Genomic DNA, 7,590 nt, shown 5'->3' on the forward strand with positions numbered 1-7,590 from the left:
GGATTCTTGGGTTTCGGGGTCTTACATTAAATATGTAGTCTTTTAGACAATAAAATTAGAACTTGAATTACTCTTTCATAAAACTATGGTCTAACAACTGTTAGCGTAGCTGTTGAGTTTGAAGATGATGCAAAGGGTTATGATGGTTATGAAAGGAGTGATCTTGATGTTATGGAAGAATATGTTGATGATGAGATGACGAGTTAGTCAAACGGTAAACGGAAGGTGATTGATCTTGAGAGTGAGGTTTTGTTTCGGAAAGGTGGGATTTTGATTACGAATAAAAAAAAATTTGCCCAAAACAATGAATTAGAGTCTAATCATCTTATATTAATTAATAACTAATTGATTTGTTACATATGGGCTAAAATATTTGAACATAAATAGTCAGCAACCATTACTCCTTGCTGAACTCGAATTCAGAAAGATGAGCTGCTGATTAGCTGAATAGATGCGAATATGGATTTTGTTAAACTAATTGCTGCAATAGATAAAAATGTGTAGTCATATTGAACTGTAAGAAAGTTTGAAATTGAAAATATGATATTGCAGAAAATGGATTCATGATGAATTATTTAATAATAATATGTTTGCTACCTTGATTTGCCCAGGGCCGGCCCTTGGGGTTGGCAGGGTGGTCGACGGCCGTAGGCCCGACACCTCGCTAGGCCCGAATTGTTTTTTTTTCCTAAATATCATATGTATTTTTATTAAAAAAAATATGTATAATTAATGTTTAAACACAATTACATAACCACTAGTTTGGTTTACTGGCAAATGTGTATTACTTATAACCAAGAGGCTGTGGATTCTAGCCTCACTTGAGACATGATTAACTTTTTTCTTATACAAAAGTTTTTTACACAACCCAAATTATAACCAAGTAAGCAAATATAAAAATTAAATTGTTTAAACTCAACAAAATACTTCTTTTACCTAAGGCCAAAAAAATTTTCGCCTTCGGCCCAAAACTTTTTTACTTTCCGGAGCCGGCCCTGGATTTGCCGTAATTGGTTCTTCATTGTAACAATGCACATGTTATATACCCTTACGATGATATAATTATATCAGTTTTTACTTTCTTGCAGTGCTCATAATTGGAGGTATGATGCAAAACAATTCTTAAAGACATATCTTGATGATATTATTGTTCAGTGTAAGCATTTCTTTTATTTATAAGTTATAATCATCGTCAGTGAGCTTCATTATCTAATTTCTATAAACACGCAGCAAACGCAACTCTTCATTAATGACGTTCAATGGCGTTGATGTGATGGGAAACCGATTAGCTAATGAGATAAATCATCTAATCTCTTTTCACTCCACTTTTATGATACGTTAAACCTATAAAAACTTGAATTTAAATGACTTGTCTTCTTTACAGGTAATATATGTAATTAAATGGCATCCTAATCTTCAAAAGATATCTTTCACTCGGTGGCTTAATAGCAAGATACGCTATTGCCAAACTTTACACACGAGATGCAACCGATAATAACTACTTAAGTGTGGCTGTGCTATAAGAATTGTTGGTTTAGTGCCAATAAATTTTATAACAATTGCAACTCCACATCTTGGTTAAGCTGGACATAAACATGTGAGTTGTAAAATTTAATCTAAGTGTGTGTTTTTTTTGGCGTCCTGTAGTTATGTAGGGAGGTTAGTAAATATCCAGCTTTTAATGTTAACAACCCCTGTAGTGTAGTACGGGGGGATAAACCCTAGAAATAAATAAACAAATGTTATTTATTTAAATGGTGTGTTACTATTTAGTTAAGTAAATAATAATAAGTTGAGTTGTGGGCTTTGAAGTAAAAGATGGATTAAGGGGACAGTTATGGGCTTTAAGGTCAATGGGCTTACACTATATAAACCCTTAAAACTTTCCATAAACCCTAAAACCCTTATTTCCACTATCTTGCCACCACACACACTCAAAAACACACACAAACACACTCCTTCCATTCGGACCCAGATCTGAGGAGAAACAAGATGTTTATCATGATTCAATCTCCATCAAAAATCCAAGAAAACATACCAATATCCTAGATCAAGCCATGCTCGAACCAGAATTGAGCCAGACGTAGGAAAATATACGTTTTATGATTAAAGGTTATGTATTTGATATCGATTTGCCATGAAAATCGATAGGGTACTAGATCGGCTTATATCAAGTAGGAAAAATACGGGCTTTACTAAAAACGAGTTATGAATGTTGTTTTGGATAAAACGGATAAGGCTAGACTCAAGAAAAAGATGGGTAAACAAAGTTCAGACCGTGTAAGAACTAATAGGTGGAGTTGCTACAACCCGGAACTCGTTGTAGTAGTAAAACGGGCCTTTAAGGGATAAAAGAAAACAATTAAAACCGAAAGGCATGAAAACCATATTTTGAATCTAATTCCTGAGAATTCGATTCAATTGGAAGAAAATAGAGAATTAAATTCGATTGGAAGAAAATTTGATTCGATTCGTTTGAGAAACTCGATTCTATTCGGTTGAGATACTCGATTCGATTTGTTTGAGAACTTGATTTGATTCGTTTGAGAACTCGATTTCATTCGTTTGAGAAACTTGATTCGATTCGTTTGAGAAACTTGATTAGATTCGTTTGAGAAACTCGTTTTGATTCGTTTGAGAACTCTATTCGATTCGTTTGAGAAACTCGATTCGAGTTGTTTGAGAAACTCGATTCGAGTTGTTTGAGAAACTCGATTTGAATCGTTTGAGAAAATCGAGTCGATTTGTTTGAGAAACTCGACTCGATTTGTTTGAGAACTCGATTCGAATCGTTTGAGAAACTCGATTCGATTTGTTTGAGAAACTCTATTCTATTCATTTGAGAACTCGATTTGATTCATTTGAGAACTCGATTGGATTCGTTTGAGAACTCGATTCAATTCGTTTGGGATTCGATTCGATTCGTCTAAAAAGTTGATTTTTGTAGTGAATTTTAATAAAGACTTATTAACAAAAATAAAATTATTTCAAGCTGACCTGACAGCTTGATCCTAGCCAGGGGCTCTGACCCTTGGACCCTGCTACACACAATATCCAAATATAACAAAACAATTCAATAAATATATATAACAAATTTAAATTCATGTTTGTCTTCATTAAAACCCTAAGGTCTTTCTAGGTGTCCAAACTTCAACTTCAATTCAATAGCAACCTATATATGCGTAGAAAACAAAGTTTGTCAACAAGACATGTTGAGTGAGTTTATCACCAGTTTTGCAATAAAATAATGTTAATATAATAAATAAAAGAATGCGGTAAATGAATCAAACCATGAAAAAATAAGTTGTCGATTAAACCATTGCCAAGAAAATCGGGCACCGGTAAATCAACCATGAGCAAATAATAATAAGACCGTTGCCAAGAATATCGGGCGTTTGGTCAATAATAATGAGAACCCTATATAAGAGGATATGCGAGACCTCTCCGAGCACGAAGGCGAATATAAACAAGTAAGCACATAACAAGTATATTTGATCAATCACACACAATTACACCTTTGCTAATTATATATATATATATATATATATATATATATATATATATATATGTGTGTGTGTGTGTGTGTGTGTGTGTGTGTGTGTAATATGAGATACGCATATGTCCCCAAAAAGTTTAGAAAACTTAGTAAAATAGGGGAATGATAAAACTCACCTTAGATTAATGGCAAGCGAATATAAATACGAATAAGCGAGTTAACGAATAAGCGTGTCGTCCACTACATGTCAAAAAATATGAACAAGTCAGAATTTGAAACTTTGAGATATGATAATATAAGTAAAAACGAACTCTTGGCCGCTGGAATCAATCCAAACGGACGTTTAGAACTCAAGTTATGTTATATTTAAGATTTAAGCGAGCTGGTACTGACCAGAATCCGAACAGCGAGTCGGAAGTTGGGTTTTAGTCAACAGCCTTAAAATTCCATTACAAGAATAAAAGTCTTCTGGACTAAACATTGAATCCGACTAGAAGTATGAGAAAACGGATAGTCAAAGTTATTCACTATTTTGCCCTTAAATGGGTTTGACTCTAATTGACCCGTCAATACTCCCCAATCTCAGAATTTGATTGAGGGTTATCGACAAGTGAGTATTAACGAACGTTTGATCAGTTAACAACTTACCCAGATGGTGTTTGTATTAGCGAGAAATCGAGGTCAAAGGTTTAATTAAGCGACAAAGTCAAACAGCAGCTTCAATACTTCATGTAAACAAGCAAAAACGAGCAAACGAACGTCGGTTGATGATAGGTTACGGCTGAGAATGCTTAGTTTCAATAACCATTAGGGTTTTGGAGTTATGATGGGTTTAAATAGAGGTTAAATCAACTAGTTGAGCAAGAAACTGGTCGATTTTGGTAACCGAAACACACAATTAAGGATGAAATCGGGTCATATAATCATCGATATATTAACCAAATTAATGAATATGAACCTAGACATCATTACACACTAAATACAATAATTTGTGGCTCAATTTAATGATTTAGGGTTGGTTTAGGAAAGATTTAGCATTAAATGAAGATCTGGAATAAATTTGGGCTGATCTGGTAAGGCTTCGCATCGCGCGTAGCTTGGAGCCTCATTCCTTCGCGTCGAACGAAGGTTGGGTTTCCACCAGGGTTTCATTTTTGGCAGTTTTAGTCCCTGTAGTTCCAAAAATGCATTTTTAAGCCATTTTAAGCGATTTTAGGAGTTTCTAAGGGCTATTTGGCACAAATGAAAGTTAAGGAATTATAAAATAAGATAAAAATAATTATTTCAATAATAATTGCATAACTTTATTAATGAAAAAGATCCGAATAATGTTCATAACCCGATAAACAAATACAAATATGAATACGAAAAACCCGAAATGTTACAGTCTCCCCTGGTTTAGGGAATTTCGTCCCAAAATTAAGGAAAACCAAAACATCATCATTTTGAAAATACTTTAAGTTTTTTTTAACGAAAATATCATAACATAGAACTTCTAATAATCGAAGCAACGCTTAAAATGAAAATCCGATAAGGGCACTTATATATATGATGTACCCGGTCCTTATCATCTTAACATTCGTACCGTTACTCAAACTATCTTCGGTTCTAAACTATGACACAAAATTGTACGCATTATGATTTACATGCGGGGACTTGGATAATTATGTTCACGACCATAATTACTTTTATCGTCGGATGGTCCGCATAACTCGTTTCATCATGTGGGTTATAAAACATTGAAAACCATCATTTTGAAAGAAACAAACGTTTTGATAACTTTAAATATAAATTCAAGGAATACTTAATAAATATTCGAGTTAGATTACTAAAATCGTTTAATTTCTAAAACATCTTTTATGGCAAAGATATGAATTTCGGAGATTGAAATGGATTTCTTGAAACAGACCTTTGGTATGAATTATGATGATTGAGAATAAGCTAAGAGTAGGATATTATATGAAGTTAACCTTGATAGATAAAGGAACTTGATTCAAGAGATGGTATGCGCAGAAGTTTAATTTATAACAATTCTTAAGATAGTTTGTATGGAATCTTTAAAGATCGAAATCATTAGGAATAAAATTTTTAAAATCGAGAATATAAGTTTAGACATAGTTAACGAAAATTTTGATGAGTCGAGTTTGGTTAATTTGAGAACTTATGAGATTAAAGAGAAGTTAATATAATGTTTATAGCTTTTCAAGTTGTGATTTTTGAGATGTGGTAAATTCGATTTTATAATAAAATATTGTATTAATGGGTAGATAATAATATGAAATATAAAAGAAAATGTACATGTTCAAATAAAGCGTTAATAGATTAAATTGGGAAACGGATATTCCCGAATCACCGATATAGTCCTAATCCAATTAAATCTTTAAAATTTGATAAAATATAAGGTAGGTAGTTGAAGATATTAAATTAGACTAAGATGGAAATTCGTGGATTCTTTTTTTTTTACAAAATTGTTATAAATATTATGAAATAAGTAAATTTAATTATCGATGGTTTATAATGGAATTTCAAGCAAATAATGAAAATTTAAATTAATTGTGATACCAAAAATAAGATGTGAAGCACATAATAAAATAAGATAAACGCGGGGCTAGAAATGCATGAACCAACATGACTATTCTAACAACTACGAATTTATCATTAAAACGTTCAAAACTTTTCAAGATGTGTCAAAAATCAAAGTAGGGAGTTGAAATATTTACTAATCAACGTTTAATTTCAAATAACGAACTTAATCAATAAATAAAGTGAGTGATGAGTTTTAATGGAGATTAAACCAAAATGTCAATTTTAAATGGTAAAAGTTTAATTAATGGAAGATTTAATTTAATAATGAAAATTAAATTTTAATAATTAAAAATTCAATTTTAATAATAATAAAAGTTGCAATAATTAAATTTTAATAATAAAGACTTACAAAATGGGAAGTAAGTTGTGAAGACTAACATGAGGTTCAGAAAAGACAAGTAGTAATAAAATATTTATAGTTTAAAATTGAGGATACATATTTAAGAGCACTTGGTGGTTTTATATTTTAAGGAAATAAATGAGAGTAGATAATTTAAATAACATTATAACATATATAAGTTAGTATAAAATTTATTGTTTGAGGTATTTTAGTTTTGTTGAGGTTGGCGGTTGGTCAGTTAATGACATACAACATCAACTCCTTGGTGATTCAAGTAGTCGTACAGTGATCGTGAGAGGCAGATGAACGACATTGATTATGATGATGGATTCTTAGAGAAAGCATTCTATGATGGACAAAGATGACACTTTACGAGTTGATGGGTAATTTGTGTGAATAAGTTAATGTGAGATAATAGAGAAGTGTACCTAAATAAAATTGTGCAAGTGATGACTCGAGTACGAGTCAGGATTTAAAATAATGTGAATAATTTTCTTGATATATTTAATTTAATAAATAACGTTTACAAAAATTCGAAAGTAAAATGTTATTAGGCTGGGCTTTCCATGGGCTTCCCATGGTAGCTCAAAAACCCAATTTAAATAACAAAACATATTCAATGAGCTGGCCTCCCATGAGCTTTCCATGGCAATTTGAATGGCCCAACTAAAATAACGAGTAACAAACAATTGAGTTGGTCAGCCCATGAGCGTGTACGTGGCACCCAACTAATTAACGAATTATCAAATCACGGAGTTGGTCGGACCATGAACTTTATATGGCATTTAACTGACCCAACTAAATATCGAATCAATGAATCAAATATGAGTAGTTGGTGTATCTCAGGAACCACCCCGGACGACACGTTGCAACCAAAAAATAAAATTGAAAACGGGTTGAGAAATGGATAGTTGGAGTGCCCATGAATTTACATGGATTTTTCACCCAACTAAGCATTTTAAAATAATTAAAATATAATTTTGGAGTGTAACCGTTTAGCCGATTATGTTTACCACGTGACCGTTTAGCCGATTACGTGTACCACTTAAAGTTACGGTTGCACGACATTTGTCATACTCCCATGCTTTAAGGTGAAGGAGCAAAACAAAACACGGGAATTCTTATGTAATTTCTCACAATAAAAGGCAATCTACCAAAAATAAGAAGA

Source organism: Bidens hawaiensis, unplaced genomic scaffold (genome assembly GCF_021521415.1).
Source record: "Bidens hawaiensis isolate Kalapana, Puna unplaced genomic scaffold, B.hawaiensis_p1.1 tig00000905_1, whole genome shotgun sequence".
NCBI lineage: Eukaryota > Viridiplantae > Streptophyta > Magnoliopsida > Asterales > Asteraceae > Bidens > Bidens hawaiensis.